The following is an 18,589-nucleotide window of genomic DNA, read 5'->3' as shown; positions in this document are numbered from 1 at the left end:
CTATTCCTCTGAGGTCCGAGCCTGTTGAAGCCGAGTCCTGCTAGCACACTAAATCGAAGGACTCTTTCACTGAGGTCCGAGTCTGGAGGAGCCGGGTCCTGCTAGCACACTAAATCTAAGGACTCTTTCACTGAGGTCCGAGCCTGTAGAAGCCGAGTCCTGCTAGCATACTAAATCCAAGGACTCTTTCACTGAAGTCTGAGCCTGGAGGAGCCGAGTCCTGCAAGCACACTAAATCTATGGACTCTTTCACTGAGGTCCGAGCCTGGAGGAGCAGAGTCCTGCTAGCACACTAAATCAAAAGACTCTTTCACTGAGGTCCGAGCCTGGAGGAGCCGGGTCCTGCTAGCACAACAAAATCTAAGGACACTTTTGCTGAGGTCCGAGCCTGGAGGAGCCGAGCCCTGCTAGCACACTAAAATTAAGGACTCTTCCACTGATGTCCGAGCCTGGAGGAGACGGGTCCTGCTAGCACAACTAAATCTAAGGACTCTTTCTCTGAGGTCCGAGCCTGGAGGAGCCGAGTCCTGCTAGCACACTAAATCTAAGGACTCTTTCAATGAGGTTCGAGCTTGTAGAAGCCGAGTCCTGTTAGCACACTAAATCTGAGGACCCTTTCACTGATGTCTGAGCCTGAAGGAGCCGAGTCTTGCTAGCACACAAAATCTATGGACTCTTTCACTGAGGTCCGAGCCTGGAGGAGCCAAGTCCTGCTAGCACACTAAATCTAAGGACTCTTTCACTGAGGTCCGAGACTGGAGCAGCCGAGTCCTGCTAGCGCACTAAAGCTAAGGACTCTTTCACTGAGGTCCGAGCCTAGAGGAGCCAGGTCCTGCTAGCACAACTAAATCTAAGGACTCTTTCACTGAGGTCCGAGCCTGGAGGAGCCGAGTCCTGCTAGCACACTAAATCTAAGGACTCTATCACAGAGGTCCAAGCCTGGATGAGCCAGGTCCTGCTAGCACAACAAAATCTAAGGACTCTTTTACTGAGGTCCGAGCCTGGAGGAACTGAGCCCTGCTAGCACACTAAATCTAAGGACTCTTCCACTGAGGTCCGAGCCTGTAGGAGCCGGGTTCTGCTAGCACAACAAAATCTAAGGACTCTTTTACTGAGGTCCGAGCCTGGAGTAACTGAGCCCTGCTAGCACACTAAATCCAAGGACTCTTTCACTGAGGTCCGAGCATGGAGGAGCCGAGTCATGCTAGCACACTAAATCTAAGGACTCTCCCACTGAGGTCTGAGCCTGTAGAAGCCGAGTCCTGCTAGCATACTAAATCTAAGCACTCTTCCACTGAGGTCTCGACCTGGAGCAGCCAAGTGCAGCTAGCACACTAGATCTAAGGACTCTTTCACTGAGGTCCGAGCCTGTAGGAGCCGGGTCCTGCTAGGACACTAAATCTAAGGTCTCTTTCACTGAGGTCTGAGCCTGGAGGAGCCGAGTCCTGCTAGCACATTCAATCTAAGGACTCTTTCACTGAGGTCCGAGCCTGGAGGTGCCGAGTCCTGCTAGCACACTAAATCTAAGGACTCTTTCACTGAGGTCTGAACCTGGAGCATCCGAGTCCTGCTAGCACACTAAATCTAAGGACTCTTTTCCACTGAGGTCTGAGCCTGTAGAAGCCGAGTCCTGCTAGCATACTAAATCTAAGCACTCATCCACTGAGGTCTGAGCCTGGAGCAGCCGAGTGCTGCTAGCACACTAGATCTAAGGACTCTTTCACTGACTTCCGAGCATGTAGGAGCCGGGTCCTGCTAGGACACTAAATCTAAGGACTCTTTCACTGAGGTCCGAGGCTGGAGGAGCCGGGTCCTGCTAGCACATTCAATCAAAGTACTCTTTCACTGACGTCCAAGCCTGGAGGAGCAGAGTCCTGCTAGCACACTAAATCTAAGGACTCTTTCACTGAGGTCCGAGCCTGGAGGAGCCAAGTCCTGCTAGCACACTAAATCTAAGGACTCTTTCACTGAGGTCCGAGCCTGGAGCAGCCGAGTCCTGCTAGCGCACTAAAGCGAAGGACTCTTTCACTGAGGTCCGAGCCTAGAGGAGCCAGGTCCTGCTAGCACAACTAAATCTAAGGACTCTTTCACTGAGGTCTGAGCCTGGAGGAGCCGAGTCCTGCTAGCACACTAAATCTAAGGACTCTTCCACTGAGGTCCGAGCCTGGAGAAGCCGAGTCCTGCTAGCACACTAATTCTAAGGACTATTTCACTGAGATCCGAGCCTGGAGCAGAAGAGTCCTTCTAGCACACCAGATCTAAGGACTGTTCCACTGAGGTCCGAGCCTAGAGAAGCCGGGTCCTGCTAGCACAACTAAATCTAAGGACTCTGTTGGAAGGCGGACCCCGAGGAGTCGGTGAGACCACCAAGGGGGGCCCTCTCACTGCACGAAGTAGCCGAGCGCTGCCGAGAAGTCTCCTGAGAGATCCTTCTCCTATCCCGTACTAGCACAGTAACACCACCACACCGGACTCAAGGAGGTTGTCTCAAGACAAGCAATTCTTTATCATCAATAAAAGGTTACGAGTTCAATATTTACACGAAGGGATCGAGGGATCCACCAAAAGTCTCAATGTCTCTTTGGAAGGGTAGGGGTAGCGGGACAGTCTTTGGCAGGAGTGTGGTACGAGGGTACCTGGGGCCCAGTTATTATCCTCACGCTGGAGGACCTCCGATCTCGGAGGGGTCGAGCCGCGACGGCGTCATCAGGGCTCTGGCGTACAGTTCGTGGAGAGCCGCGATTCAATCAGCAGGGCTCTCAAGATGGTTTCTGCTCAGCTCGAGCCGCGACGTCGTCAGCAGGGCTCCGAGGAAGGTTCCAGCGAGGTTGGGCCGCGACAGCGTCTGCAGGGCTCCGATGTTCCAGGTGGTTCAGAAAAGGGTTCACAGGAGGGAGCCGCGACGCAGTCAGCAGGGCTCGTGATGGTTCCGGCAAGAGTTCGTTTCCGTAGGGTCAGCCGCGATTCGATCAGCAGGGCTCTCGACTCCAGGATACAACTGCCGAGCTGTGGTGGGGTCGCCCCAGATATAGGTCTGGAGCCCTTTGATGTCCGGACCTATGCGCCCGAGGGGGCGGAGTGGCCGGGTGGAGGTGGCCAGACGCCCAGCAGGAGAGGCGCCAGGCCCATGGGAGTTTGCAGGGTGATCACACCTCGAGAGGGGAGGACAGTTGGGGGTCCCATCGATACTGTCCTCCGCCGGGGCGATGAATGGTTCCTGCGGCACCCCCTGGCCAGTTCGTGGTGCCTCGATGTCGGGGCTTCGTTGGGGTCGAGGCTGGGTTGAGCGGGGTCGCGCCGGCTGGGGCACGGTGTGACGTGGATGCCAACAAGATGGCGGAGCCACGAGGAGTATGCGACCACGTGTAGCTCCGGGTGAAGGGCCTTGGTGCAGTCCAGACGGGTGGCCCGTGACGGCCGGGGCGGGGAACGGCCACAATCCAGGGGGTTAAGGACCACGCCACGAGGCCAGGTCCAACAGGCGTCCCCCCCAGCCGAAGGCATGGAGAGTCACCCATCTCCTTGGGGATTCTCCTTCTTCAAGGCGGAAGAAGCGGGACAGGCCGTCGGCGTTGGCGTGGTCATTGCCGGGCCGGTGTTCGACGTCAAAGTCCATCCCTTGTAGCGAGATGGACCATCGCAGCAGCTTGGGGTTCTCGCCCCGCATTCGCATTAACCATTGCAAGGGCCGGTGGTCGGTCTGGACCCGGAAGTGGGCGCCAAAGAGGTAGGGCCGGAGCTTCTTGAGGGCCCACACCACAGCGAAGGCCTCGCGCTCAATAGTGCTCCAGCGTTGCTCTCGGGGCAGTAGTCGCCGGCTGATGAAGGCCACTGGTCTGTCGAGCCCCCTTTCGTCAGTTTGGGAGAGGACGGCCCCGATCCCATACTCGGAGGCGTCCGTCTGTACCACGAACTCCTTCTGGTAGTCCGGGGCTTGCAACACCGGAGCAGTACACATGGCCGTTTTGAGGGTGTCGAAGGCTGTTTGGCAGCGGGGTGTCCAGTGTACCTTCTTGGGCTGTTTTTTGGACGTTAACTCTGTGAGGGGGCCAACAATGCTCCCATAGTCCCGGATAAACCGCCGGTAGTATCCGGTGAGGCCCAGGAAGGCCCAGACAGCGGTCTGGGTAGTGGGGGGTTCCCAGGTCTGGATGGCATCTATCTTCGCTTGGAGGGGGGCCACCTGCCCGCTCCCCACTTGATGGCCCAGGTAGGTCACGGATCCGTGGCCGATTTGGCATTTGCTGGCCTTGATTGTGAGCCCGGCCCGCTGGAGGGCGGCCAGGACGGCCTCCAGGTGGAGGAAGTGCTCGGCCCAGTGGTTGCTGTACACGGCAATGTCATCTAAGTAGGCCGCGCTGAAGGCCTCAAGCCCGGCCAAAACCTTGTTCACCAGTCTTTGGAAGGTGGCCGGGGCGTTCTTCATTCCGAAGGGCATCACCCGAAAGTGGTAATGCCCATCCGGAGTCGAAAAGGCGGATCTTTCTTGGGCGCCGGGGGTGAGCTGGATTTGCCAGTACCCGGCGGTGAGGTCCAGCGTGCTCAAGTAGCGAGCGGCCCCTAGGCGGTCGATCAGTTCGTCGGCCCGGGGTATCGGGTGTGCGTCCGTCTTGGTTACTACATTCAGGGCTCGGTAGTCCACGCAGAATCGCAACTCCGGGGGGTGACCGGGAGCTGCGGCCTTGGGCACCAGGACGACAGGGCTGGCCCACGGGCTGTCGGAAGGCTCGATGACCCCCAGGGCCAGCATCTTCGCTACTTCGGCCTGGATGCAGGCCCGCACTCGGTCAGGCACCCGGTAGGCTCTGTGTCGTATGGGGGGGTTCTCCCCGGTGTCGACGTCGTGGACGCACCAGTGGGTCACCCCCGGGGTGAGAGAGAAGAGGGCTGCGTAGTCCCGCAGTAATCGCTGGCAGTCGTTGCGCTGCTCCGGGGTCAGGGACGAGGCGAGTTGGACCCCTTCGATCGATCCATCATGACTGTCGGATTGCAAGAGGTCGGGCAAGGGCTCGGAGTCGTCCTCGCCCCCCTCGTCGGTCGCCAGCAGCAGGCTCAGTTCGGTCCGGGCGAAGTGGGGTTTTAGCCTGTTCGCATGTAGGACCCGGAGGGGGTTCCGGGGGGACTCCAGATCGACCAGGTAGGTGACGGGACTTTTCTTCTCCACCACCTTGAAGGGCCCGGTCCACTTGTCCTGGAGGGCGCCGTGTTCGACCGGGGCCATGACCCATACTTTCTGACCTGGCTCGAATTCTACCGTAGAAGTGTTGCGATCGTACCACCGCTTCATGTCCTCCTGGCTGGCCTCGAGGTTGGCTTCGGCTATGGCTCGGAACTTGCGGGTCTGGTTTCGGAGGGTCAGGAGGTATCGGTAGACGTCAGGAGGGGCGCCTCGGGGCTTCATCTCCCAGCCCTCCTTGACCAGGCTGAGTGGTCCGCGGACCGGGTGCCCATACAAGAGTTCCAACGGGCTGAACCCCAGGGACTTCTGCGGGACCTCCCGATAGGCAAACAGGAGGCAGGGCAGCAGGACATCCCATTTCCGCCTGAGGGGTTCTTCCAGGCCCTGGATCATCCCTTTCAATGTTCGGTTGAACCGCTCAACCAGCCCGTTCCCCTGAGGGTGATATGGGGTCGTGAACTTGTATGTGACCCCGCATTGTTGCCACAGGGACCGCATGTACCTGGAGATAAAGTTCGTGCCACGGTCGCTCACCACTTCGCTGGGGAATCCCACTCGGGAGAAGATCCCCATCAAGGCCCGGCCTACCACAGGGGCCGTTATAGTTCTGAGCGGGACCGCCTCCGGGTACCTGGTGGCGTGGTCCACGAGGACCAGGATGAAGCGGTGGCCCAGGGCGGTTTGGGGGTCCAGGGGTCCCACAATGTCGATTCCGACTCGTTCAAACGGGGTGCTGACGGCGGGAAAGGGCTGGAGGGGGGCCTTGACCCGACCCCCCGTCTTTCCGCTGGCTTGGCAGGTCTGGCAGGACCGGCAGTGGTTGTCCACATCTCTCCGCATCCGGGGCCAGTAGAAGTGGGTCACCAGACCACTGTACGTTTTGTCTTGCCCCAAGTGTCCGGCGAGGGGCACATCATGGGCCAGGTTGAGAAGGAACTCCCGGAAGCGGAGGGGGACCACCAACACGCAGCCGGCCCCGAGTTCTGCCACTTTCTGTTCACTGTACAACAGGCCCTCGGCCCAGTAGATCCAGTGGGTGCCGGTCTGGTCACCGTTGGCTTGCGCGGTCGCCTGCTGTCGGACCCCTTCGAGAGAGGGACAGGACTGTTGCTCTTGCTGGAACTGCTCTCGGGTGGGGCCCCCTTCATGTTGCCATTGCGTTAGTTCTGGTAGGGCGCTCGGAGAAGCCATCTCTTCGGGGGAGGATTCGCTGGGCCCGGGGTCGGTGTCCGCCTCCTCCTCGCTGCTGGCGGGAGGGGGTGTGAGCCCCTCGGGTCGGGCAGTCCCGGAGGTCGAGGAGGAGCGGGGGGCCTGGGCGGTCATGGACCGGGTGATGGCGCAGGCCCAATCAGCCAGTCCCAACATTCGGAGGTGCTCTCGTCGTTCTACTTGAGCCCAGGGGGAACTCTCCAAGTCGTTACCCAGGAGGCAGTCGACCGGGGCGTCGTCGCGCACCGTCACCTTCAGCAGGCCCGTCAACACTCCCCACTCGAAGGGGACCAGGGCCATCTGGCATAGGCTTTCACTGTTGTCGGCCGTCCGCACAGGGCACAGCACATTCGGTAGAATCTGTTCAGGGGTCACCAGGTGGCAGCGGACAGCGGTGATACTGGCGCCGGTGTCGCGAAGGGCTTCGGCCCGTTGTCCGTTGACCGTGACCTGCTGCCGGTACTTCTGGGTGTTGGTTGGGATGGGGGTGCAGGGTACCATCTCTCAGCTACCCAGGCAGACCAGGGACATGGCTGCCGGCTTCCACTCAGTGTTTTCTCGGTCGAGGGCCTCTTCTTCCTCCTCTCCCCCCAAGGCGGCGGCTGTCAGCTGCCGGGGCGGGGGCCCGCCGGCCCCGTTTCTTCGGTTCAGGGGGCAGGCCGGGTCGCTGGCAAAGTGTCCGGTTTGTTGGCAGCCATAGCAGGTCACTGGTGGCCGTGGTCCGGGTCGGGCCGGGCCCACCCTTCGCGCTAGGCTCGGGGAGAGATGTGGCTGCGGTGGCCCTCGAGGGGGGCTCCTGGGGGCCCCAGCGGGAGGGTCTCGGTTCCTGTTTGGCCCTCCCCCCCCACCACGCTGGCGTGGGGGTCCGTTGGGGTTCCTCTGGTACTCCCCCATTGAGCTCCGGGGGACCCGGGAGTTGACCCATCGATCGGCCTCGACGGCAAGTTTTCGCGGGTCGGTCATTTTGCTGTCGAGGAGGTGCTGTCTCAGTTCCACGAAGCAATTGTTGGAAAGATGTTCCCAGACGATGAGGTCGACCAGTTGTCCGTAGGTGGTTACTTTGCTGCCTTTGATCCACCCTTCTAGGGCCCGACTGAAAAAGTCCACATATTCCACCCATGTGGTACCCGGGATTTTCTTGCAGTCTCGGAACCGCTGGCGGTACATCTCCGCTGTTAGCCCGTAGCGGGTGAGCAGGGCCTCCTTCATGTGATCGTAGGAGGTCATCACCTCCTCCGGTAGCTGGAGCAGCGTGTCCCGCCCTTCACTCAGGAATCGCCCCCACAGGCCTGCGCCCCAGTCTTTTCGGGGCACCCGATGGGAGGTCATGGCCACCTCGTAGGCCTTGAACCATTGTTGGATATCGTCATTCTTGTAATACTCCTTGACGACCTCCTTCGGGATATGCACCTTGGCCTCGGGGGGCGGTAGAGTGTCTCTAGTACTGGGGGTGTTGGCCCCTCCGTTCTTGGCCTTGATCTCGAGCTCCTTGAGACTGCGCTCGTGCTCAAGAGTTAGTTTCTTTTCCTCCAACTCCCGGTGTCGTCTCTTCTCTTCTATTTCTTCTTGAAGGCGTAGCTGCTCGAGGGCCAGTTTCTTTTCTGCCAGCTGGAGTTCGCCGTCCAGTCGCAGTCGGGCGAGCTCTAGCTCGTGGCTCCGGACCTTTTCCCGTTCTCGTATTTCTTCCTCGGAGAGGCCGGTTTCTAGGCTCTTTCTTCCTCCGGTTGCCGGGGTCAGTGCGGTTGCTGTGGTCTCCGTCAGGGGCAAGGGCCCTTCTTCCTGGGAGGGGCCTGCCCCAGCCTCCAACCATGCCCTCAGAGCTTTCTGCATCTCTTCCTTGGTACCGAGGCTGGTGGTTGCAATGCCTTTGTCTCTGCAGAACTGTTTTAATTCTTTGTGCGTATATTCTTCCAGCCGTTCGGGCTGGAACTCCATTGTCGCGTTGTTTTCCTGGCTGCTCATGATGCTATTCGTTTGGATGGGTAGCTAGTGGGTACTGGCTGGTACGTACTGCGTTCGGCTCGGATCCCGTCGCTGGCCACCAAATGTTGGAAGGCGGACCCCGAGGAGTCGGTGAGACCACCAAGGGGGGCCCTCTCACTGCACGAAGTAGCCGAGCGCTGCCGAGAAGTCTCCTGAGAGATCCTTCTCCTATCCCGTACTAGCACAGTAACACCACCACACCGGACTCAAGGAGGTTGTCTCAAGACAAGCAATTCTTTATCATCAATAAAAGGTTACGAGTTCAATATTTACACGAAGGGATCGAGGGATCCACCAAAAGTCTCAATGTCTCTTTGGAAGGGTAGGGGTAGCGGGACAGTCTTTGGCAGGAGTGTGGTACGAGGGTACCTGGGGCCCAGTTCTTATCCTCACGCTGGAGGACCTCCGATCTCGGAGGGGTCGAGCCGCGACGGCGTCAGCAGGGCTCTGGCGTACAGTTCGTGGAGAGCCGCGATTCAATCAGCAGGGCTCTCAAGATGGTTTCTGCTCAGCTCGAGCCGCGACGTCGTCAGCAGGGCTCCGAGGAAGGTTCCAGCGAGGTTGGGCCGCGACAGCGTCTGCAGGGCTCCGATGTTCCAGGTGGTTCAGAAAAGGGTTCACAGGAGGGAGCCGCGACGCAGTCAGCAGGGCTCGTGATGGTTCCGGCAAGAGTTCGTTTCCGTAGGGTCAGCCGCGATTCGATCAGCAGGGCTCTCGACTCCGGGATACAACTGCCGAGCTGTGGTGGGGTCGCCCCAGATATAGGTCTGGAGCCCTTTGATGTCCGGACCTATGCGCCCGAGGGGGCGGAGTGGCCGGGTGGAGGTGGCCAGACGCCCAGCAGGAGAGGCGCCAGGCCCATGGGAGTTTGCAGGGTGATCACACCTCGAGAGGGGAGGACAGTTGGGGGTCCCATCGATACTGTCCTCCGCCGGGGCGATGAATGGTTCCTGCGGCACCCCCTGGCCAGTTCGTGGTGCCTCGATGTCGGGGCTTCGTTGGGGTCGAGGCTGGGTTGAGCGGGGTCGCGCCGGCTGGGGCACGGTGTGACGTGGATGCCAACAAGATGGCGGAGCCACGAGGAGTATGCGACCACGTGTAGCTCCGGGTGAAGGGCCTTGGTGCAGTCCAGACGGGTGGCCCGTGACGGCCGGGGCGGGGAACGGCCACAATCCAGGGGGTTAAGGACCACGCCACGAGGCCAGGTCCAACAGACTCTTTCACGGAGGTCCGAGCCTGGAGGAGCCGCGGCCTGCTAGCACACTAAATCTAAGGACTATTCCACTGAGGTCCGAGCCTGTTGAAGCCGAGTCCTGCTAGCACACTAAATCGAAGGACTCTTTCACTGAGGTCCGAGTCTGGAGGAGCCGGGTCCTGCTAGCACACTAAATCTAAGGACTCTTTCACTGAGGTCGAGCCTGTAGAAGCCGAGTCCTGCTAGCATACTAAATCCAAGGACTCTTTCACTGAGGTCTGAGCCTGGAGGAGCTGAGTCCTGCAAGCACACTAAATCTATGGACTCTTTCACTGAGGTCCGAGCCTGGAGGAGCAGAGTTCTGCTAGCACACTAAATCAAAAGACTCTTTCACTGAGGTCCGAGCCTGGAGGTGCCGAGTCCTGCTAGCACACTAAATCTATGGACTCTTTCACTGAGGTCTGAACCTGGAGCATCCGAGTCCTGCTAGCACACTAAATCAAAGGACTCTTTTCCACTGAGGTCTGAGCCTGTAGAAGCCGAGTCCTGCTAGCATACTAAATCTAAGCACTCATCCACTGAGGTCTGAGCCTGGAGCAGCCGAGTGCTGCTAGGACACTAAATCTAAGGACTCTTTCACTGAGGTCCGAGGCTGGAGGAGCCGGGTCCTGCTAGCATATTCAATCAAAGGACTCTTTCACTGAGGTCCAAGCCCGGAGGAGCAGAGTCCTGCTAGCACACTAAATCTAAGGACTCTTTCACTGAGGTCCGAGCCTGGAGGAGCCAAGTCCTGCTAGCACACTAAATCTAAGGACTCTTTCACTGAGGTCCGAGCCTGGAGCAGCCGAGTCCTGCTAGCGCACTAAAGCGAAGGACTCTTTCACTGAGGTCCGAGCCTAGAGGAGCCAGGTCCTGCTAGCACAACTAAATCTAAGGACTCTTTCACTGAGGTCCGAGCCTGGAGGAGCCGAGTCCTGCTAGCACACAAAATCTAAGGACTCTTCCACTGAGGTCCGAGTCTGGAGAAGCCGAGTCCTGCTAGCACACTAATTCTAAGGACTATTTCACTGAGATCCGAGCCTGGAGCAGAAGAGTCCTTCTAGCACACTAGATCTAAGGACTGTTCCACTGAGGTCCGAGCCTAGAGGAGCCGAGGCCTGCTAGCACACTAAATCTAAGGACTATTCCACTGAGGTCCGAGCCTGTTGAAGCCGAGTCCTGCTAGCACACTAAATCGAAGGACTCTTTCACTGAGGTCCGAGTCTGGAGGAGCCGGGTCCTGCTAGCACACTAAATCTAAGGACTCTTTCACTGAGGTCCGAGCCTGTAGAAGCCGAGTCCTGCTAGCATACTAAATCCAAGGACTCTTTCACTGAGGTCTGAGCCTGGAGGAGCCGAGTCCTGCAAGCACACTAAATCTATGGACTCTTTCACTGAGGTCCGAGCCTGGAGGAGCAGAGTCCTGCTAGCAAACTAAATCAAAAGACTCTTTCACTGACGTCCGAGCCTGGAGGAGCCGGGTCCTGCTAGCACAACAAAATCTAAGGACACTTTTGCTGAGGTCCCAGCCTGGAGGAGCCGAGCCCTGCTAGCACACTAAAATTAAGGACTCTTCCACTGATGTCCGAGCCTGGAGGAGACGGGTCCTGCTAGCACAACTAAATCTAAGGACTCTTTCTCTGAGGTCTGAGCCTGGAGGAGCCGAGTCCTGCTAGCACACTAAATCTAAGGACTCTTTCAATGAGGTCCGAGCTTGTAGAAGCCGAGTCCTGTTAGCATACTAAATCTAAGGACCCTTTCACTGATGTCTGAGCCTGAAGGAGCCGAGTCTTGCTAGCGCACTAAAGCTAAGGACTCTTTCACTGAGGTCCGAGCCTAGAGGAGCCAGGTCCTGCTAGCACAACTAAATCTAAGGACTCTTTCACTGAGGTCCGAGCCTGGAGGAGCCGAGTCCTGCTAGCACACTAAATCTAAGGACTCTATCACAGAGGTCCAAGCCTGGAGGAGCCAGGTCCTGCTAGCACAACAAAATCTAAGGACTCTTTTACTGAGGTCCGAGCCTGGAGGAACTGAGCCCTGCTAGCACACTAAATCTAAGGACTCTTCCACTGAGGTCCGAGCCTGTAGGAGCCGGGTTCTGCTAGCACAACAAAATCTAAGGACTCTTTTACTGAGGTCCGAGCCTGGAGGAACTGAGCCCTGCTAGCACACTAAATCCAAGGACTCTTTCACTGAGGTCCGAGCATGGAGGAGCCGAGTCATGCTAGCACACTAAATCTAAGGACTCTCCCACTGAGGTCTGAGCCTGTAGAAGCCGAGTCCTGCTAGCATACTAAATCTAAGCACTCTTCCACTGAGGTCTGAACCTGGAGCAACCAAGTGCTGCTAGCACACTAGATCTAAGGACTCTTTCACTGAGGTCCGAGCCTGTAGGAGCCGGGTCCTGCTAGGACACTAAATCTAAGGACTCTTTCACTGAGGTCTGAGCCTGGAGGAGCCGAGTCCTGCTAGCACATTAAATCTAAGGACTCTTTCACTGAGGTCCGAGCCTGGAGGTGCCGAGTCCTGCTAGCACACTAAATCTAATGACTCTTTCACTGAGGTCTGAACCTGGAGCATCCAAGTCCTGCTAGCACACTAAATCTAAGGACTCTTTTCCACTGAGGTCTGAGCCTGTAGAAGCCGAGTCCTGCTAGCATACTAAATCTAAGCACTCATCCACTGAGGTCTGAGCCTGGAGCAGCCGAGTGCTGCTAGCACATTAGATCTAAGGACTCTTTCACTGACTTCCGAGCATGTAGGAGCCGGGTCCTGCTAGGACACTAAATCTAAGGACTCTTTCACTGAGGTCCAAGGCTGGAGGAGCCGGGTCCTGCTAGCACATTCAATCAAAGGACTCTTTCACTGACGTCCAAGCCTTTAGGAGCAGAGTCCTGCTAGCACACTAAATCTAAGGACTCTTTCACTGAGGTCCGAGCCTGGAGGAGCGAAGTCCTGCTAGCACACCAAATCTAAGGACTCTTTCACTGAGGTCCGAGCCTGGAGCAGCCGAGTCCTGCTAGCGCACTAAAGCGAAGGACTCTTTCACTGAGGTCCGAGCCTAGAGGAGCCAGGTCCTGCTAGCACAACTAAATCTAAGGACTCTTTCACTGAGGTCCGAGCCTGGAGGAGCCGAGTCCTGCTAGCACACTAAATCTAAGGACTCTTCCACTGAGGTCCGAGCCTGGAGAAGCCGAGTCCTGCTAGCACACTAATTCTAAGGACTATTTCACTGAGATCCGAGCCTGGAGCAGAAGAGTCCTTCTAGCACACTAGATCTAAGGACTGTTCCACTGAGGTCCGAGCCTAGAGAAGCCGGGTCCTGCTAGCACAACTAAATCTAAGGACTCTTTCACGGAGGTCCGAGCCTGGAGGAGCCGAGGCCTGCTAGCACACTAAATCTAAGGACTATTCCACTGAGGTCCGAGCCTGTTGAAGCCGAGTCCTGCTAGCACACTAAATCGAAGGACTCTTTCACTGAGGTCCGAGTCTGGAGGAGCCGGGTCCTGCTAGCACACTAAATCTAAGGACTCTTTCACTGAGGTCCGAGCCTGTAGAAGCCGAGTCCTGCTAGCATACTAAATCCAAGGACTCTTTCACTGAGGTCTGAGCCTGGAGGAGCCGAGTCCTGCAAGCACACTAAATCTATGGACTCTTTCACTGAGGTCCGAGCCTGGAGGAGCAGAGTCCTGCTAGCACACTAAATCAAAAGACTCTTTCACTGAGGTCCGAGCCTGGAGGTGCCGAGTCCTGCTAGCACACTAAATCTATGGACTCTTTCACTGAGGTCTGAACTTGGAGCATCCGAGTCCTACCAGCACACTAAATCTAAGGACTCTTTTCCTATGAGGTCTGAGTCTGTAGAAGCCGAGTCCTGCTAGCATACTAAATCTAAGCACTCATCCACTGAGGTCTGAGCCTGGAGCAGCCGAGTGCTGCTAGCACACTAGATCTAAGGACTCTTTCACTGACTTCCGAGCATGTAGGAGCCGGGTCCTGCTAGGACACTAAATCTAAGGACTCTTTCACTGAGGTCCGAGGCTGGAGGAGCCGGGTCCTGCTAGCACATTCAATCAAAGATCTCTTTCACTGACGTCCAAGCCTGGAGGAGCAGAGTCCTGCTAGCACACTAAATCTAAGGACTCTTTCACTGAGGTCCGAGCCTGGAGGAGCCAAGTCCTGCTAGAACACTAAATCTAAGGACTCTTTCACTGAGGTCCGAGCCTGGAGCAGCCGAGTCCTGCTAGCGCACTAAAGCTAAGGACTCTTTCACTGAGGTCCGAGCCTAGAGGAGCCAGGTCCTGCTAGCACAACTAAATCTAAGGACTCTTTCACTGAGGTCCGAGCCTGGAGGAGCCGAGTCCTGCTAGCACACTAAATCTAAGGACTCTATCACAGAGGTCCAAGCCTGGAGGAGCCAGGTCCTGCTAGCACAACAAAATCTAAGGACTCTTTTACTGAGGTCCGAGCCTGGAGGAACTGATCCCTGCTAGCACACTAAATCTAAGGACTCTTCCACTGAGGTCCGAGCCTGTAGGAGCCGGGTACTGCTAGCACAACAAAATCTAAGGACTCTTTTACTGAGGTCCGAGCCTGGAGGAACTGAGCCCTGCTAGCACACTAAATCCAAGGACTCTTTCACTGAGGTCCGAGCATGGAGGAGCCGAGTCATGCTAGCACACTAAATCTAAGGACTCTCCCACTGAGGTCTGAGCCTGTAGAAGCCGAGTCCTGCTAGCATACTAAATCTAAGCACTCTTCCACTGAGGTTTGAACCTGGAGCAGCCAAGTGCTGCTAGCACACTAGATCTAAGGACTCTTTCACTGAGGTCCGAGCCTGTAGGAGCCGGGTCCTGCTAGGACACTAAATCTAAGGACTCTTTCACTGAGGTCTGAGCCTGGAGGAGCCGAGTCCTGCTAGCACATTCAATCTAAGGACTCTTTCACTGAGGTCCGAGCCTGGAGGTGCCGAGTCCTGCTAGCACACTAAATCTAAGGACTCTTTCACTGAGGTCTGAACCTGGAGCATCCGAGTCCTGCTAGCACACTAAATCTAAGGACTCTTTTCCACTGAGGTCTGAGCCTGTAGAAGCCGAGTCCTGCTAGCATACTAAATCTAAGCACTCATCCACTGAGGTCTGAGCCTGGAGCAGCCGAGTGCTGCTAGCACACTAGATCTAAGGACTCTTTCACTGACTTCCGAGCATGTAGGAGCCGGGTCCTTCTAGGACACTAAATCTGAGGACTCTTTCACTGAGGTCCGAGGCTGGAGGAGCCGGGTCCTGCTAGCACATTCAATCAAAGGACTCTTTCACTGACGTCCAAGCCTGGAGGAGCAGAGTCCTGCTAGCACACTAAATCTAAGGACTCTTTCACTGAGGTCCGAGCCTAGAGGAGCCAGGTCCTGCTAGCACAACTAAATCTAAGGACTCTTTCACTGAGGTCCGAGCCTGGGGGAGCCGAGTCCTGCTAGCACACTAAATCTAAGGACTCTTTCACTGAGATCCGAGCCTGGAGCAGAAGAGTCCTTCTAGCACACTAGATCTAAGGACTGTTCCACTGAGGTCCGAGCCTAGAGAAGCCGGGTCCTGCTAGCACAACTAAATCTAAGGACTCTTTCACGGAGGTCCGAGCCTGGAGGAGCCGAGGCCTGCTAGCACACTAAATCTAAGGACTATTCCACTGAGGTCCGAGCCTGTTGAAGCCGAGTCCTGCTAGCACACTAAATCGAAGGACTCTTTCACTGAGGTCCGAGTCTGGAGGAGCCGGGTCCTGCTAGCACACTAAATCTAAGGACTCTTTCACTGAGGTCCGAGCCTGTAGAAGCCGAGTCCTGCTAGCATACTAAATCCAAGGACTCTTTCACTGAGGTCTGAGCCTGGAGGAGCCGAGTCCTGCAAGCACACTAAATCTATGGACTCTTTCACTGAGGTCCGAGCCTGGAGGAGCAGAGTCCAGCTATCACACTAAATCAAAAGACTCTTTCACTGAGGTCGGAGCCTGGAGGAGCCGGGTCCTGCTAGCACAACAAAATCTAAGGACACTTTTGCTGAGGTCCGAGCCTGGAGGAGCCGAGCCCTGCTAGCACACTAAAATTAAGGACTCTTCCACTGATGTCCGAGCCTGGAGGAGACGGGTCCTGCTAGCACAACTATATCTAAGGATTCTTTCTCTGAGGTCCGAGCCTAGAGGAGCCAGGTCCTGCTAGCACAACTAAATCTAAGGACCCTTTCACTGATGTCTGAGCCTGAAGGAGCCGAGTCTTGCTAGCACACAAAATCTATGGACTCTTTCACTGAGGTCCGAGCCTGGAGGAGCCGAGTCCTGCTAGCACTCTAAATCTAAGGACTCTTCCACTGAGGTCCGAGCCTGGAGGAGCCGGGTCCTGCTAGCACAACTAAATCTAAGGACTCTTTCACTGATGTCCGAGTCTGGAGGAGCCGAGTCCTGCTAGCACACTAAATCTAAGGACTCCTTTCCACTGAGGTCTGAGCCTGTAGAAGCCGAGTCCTGCTAGCATACTAAATCTAAGCACTCATCCACTGAGGTCTGAGCCTGGAGCAGCCGAGTGCTGCTAGCACACTAGATTTAAGGACTCTTTCACTGACTTCCGAGCATGTAGGAGCCGGGTCCTGCTAGGACACTAAATATAAGGACTCTTTCACTGAGGTCCCAGGCTGGAGGAGCCGGGTCCTGCTAGCACATTCAATCAAAGGACTCTTTCACTGACGTCCGAGCCTGGAGGAGCAGAGTCCTGCTAGCACACTAAATCTAAGGACTCTTTCACTGAGGTCCGAGCCTGGAGGAGCCAAGTCCTGCTACCACACTAAATCTAAGGACTCTTTCACTGAGGTCCGGGCCTGGAGCAGCCGAGTCCTGCTAGCGCACTAAAGCTAAGGAATCTTTCACTGAGGTCCGAGCCTGGAGGAGCCGAGTCCCGCTAGCACACTAAATCTATGGACATTTTCACTGAGGACCGAGCCTGGAGGAGCCGAATCCCGCTAGCACACTAAATCTAAGGACTCTTTTACTGAGATCCGAGCCTGGAGCAGCCGAGTCCTGCTAGCACACTAAATCTAAGCACTCTTCCACTGAGGTCTGAACCTGGAGCAGCCAAGTGCTGCTAGCACACTAGATCTAAGGACTCTTTCACTGAGATCCGAGCCTGTAGGAGCCGGGTCCTGCTAGGACACTAAATCTAAGGACTCTTTCACTGAGGTCTGAGCCTGGAGGAGCCGAGTCCTGCTAGCACATTCAATCTAAGGACTCTTTCACTGAGGTCCGAGCCTGGAGGTGCCGAGTCCTGCTAGCACACTAAATCTAAGGACTCTTTCACTGAGGTCCGAGCTTGTGGAAGCCGAGTCGTGCTAGCACACTAAATCTAAGGACTCCTTTCCACTGAGGTCTGAGCCTGTAGAAGCCGAGTCCTGCTAGCATACTAAATCTAAGCACTCATCCACTGAGGTCTGAGCCTGGAGCAGCCGAGTGCTGCTAGCACACTAGATCTAAGGACTCTTTCACTGACTTCCGAGCATGTAGAAGCTGGGTCCTGCTAGGACACTAAATCTAAGGACTCTTTCACTGAGGTCCCAGGCTGGAGGAGCCGGGTCCTGCTAGCACATTCAATCAAAGGACTCTTTCACTGACGTCCGAGCCTGGAGGAGCAGAGTCCTGCTAGCACACTGAATCTAAGGACTCTTTCACTGAGGTCCGAGCCTGGAGGAGCCAAGTCCTGCTACCACACTAAATCTAAGGACTCTTTCACTGAGGTCCGGGCCTGGAGAAGCCGGGTCCTGCTAGCACACTAAATCTAAGGACTCTTTCACTGAGGTCCGAGCCTGTAGAAGCCGAGTCCTGCTAGCATACTAAATCCAAGGACTCTTTCACTGAGGTCTGAGCCTGGAGGAGCCGAGTCCTGCAAGCACAGTAAATCTATGGACTCTTTCACTGAGGTCCGAGCCTGGAGGAGCAGAGTCCTGCTAGCACACTAAATCAAAAGACTCTTTCACTGAGGTCCGAGCCTGGAGGAGCCGTCTCCTGCTAGCACAACAAAATCTAAGGACACTTTTGCTGAGGTCCGAGCCTGGAGGAGCCGAGCCCTGCTAGCACACTAAAATTAAGGACTCTTCCACTGATGTCCGAGCCTGGAGGAGCCGAGTCCTGCTAGCACACTAAATCGATGGACTCTTTCACTGAGGTCCGAGCCTGGAGGAGCCGGGTCCTGCTAGCACACTAAATCTAAGGACTCTTTGAATGAGGTCCGAGCTTGTAGAAGCCGAGTCCTGCTAGCATACTAAATCTAATGACCCTTTCACTGATGTCTGAGCCTGGAGGAGCCGAGTCCTGCTAGCACACAAAATCTATGGACTCTTTCACTGAGGTCTGAGCCTGGAGGAGCCGAGTCCTGCTAGCACTCTAAATCTAAGGACTCTTTCACTGAGGTCGAGCCTGGAGGAGCCGAGTCCTACCAGCACACTAAATCTAAGGTCTCTTCCACTGAGGTCAGAGCCTGGAGAAGCCGAGTCCTGCTAGCACACTAAATATAAGAACTATTTCACTGAGGTCCGAGCCTGGAGGAGCTGAGTCCTACTAGCACACTAAATCTAAGGACTGTTCCACTGAGGTCCGGTCCTGGAGGAGCCAGGTCCTGCTAGTACAACTAAATCTAAGGACTCTTTCACTGATGTAAGAGCCTGGAGGAGCCGAGTCCTGCTAGCACACAAAATCTATTGACTCTTTCACTGAGGTCGAGCCTGGAGGAGCCGAGTCCTACCAGCACACTAAATCTAAGGACTCTTCCACTGAGGTCAGAGCCTGGAGAAGCCGAGTCCTGCTAGCACACTACATATAAGAACTATTTCACTGAGGTCCGAGCCTGGAGGAGCTGAATCCTACTAGCACACTAGATCTAAGGACTGTTCCACTGAGGTCCGGGCCTGGAGGAGCCGAGTCATGCTAGCACACTAAATCTAAGGACTCTCCCA

The sequence above is a fragment of the Triturus cristatus genome, chromosome 1_1, assembly GCF_964204655.1.
Source record: "Triturus cristatus chromosome 1_1, aTriCri1.1, whole genome shotgun sequence".
NCBI classification, from domain to species: domain Eukaryota; kingdom Metazoa; phylum Chordata; class Amphibia; order Caudata; family Salamandridae; genus Triturus; species Triturus cristatus.
This window is presented reverse-complemented; position numbering follows the sequence as displayed.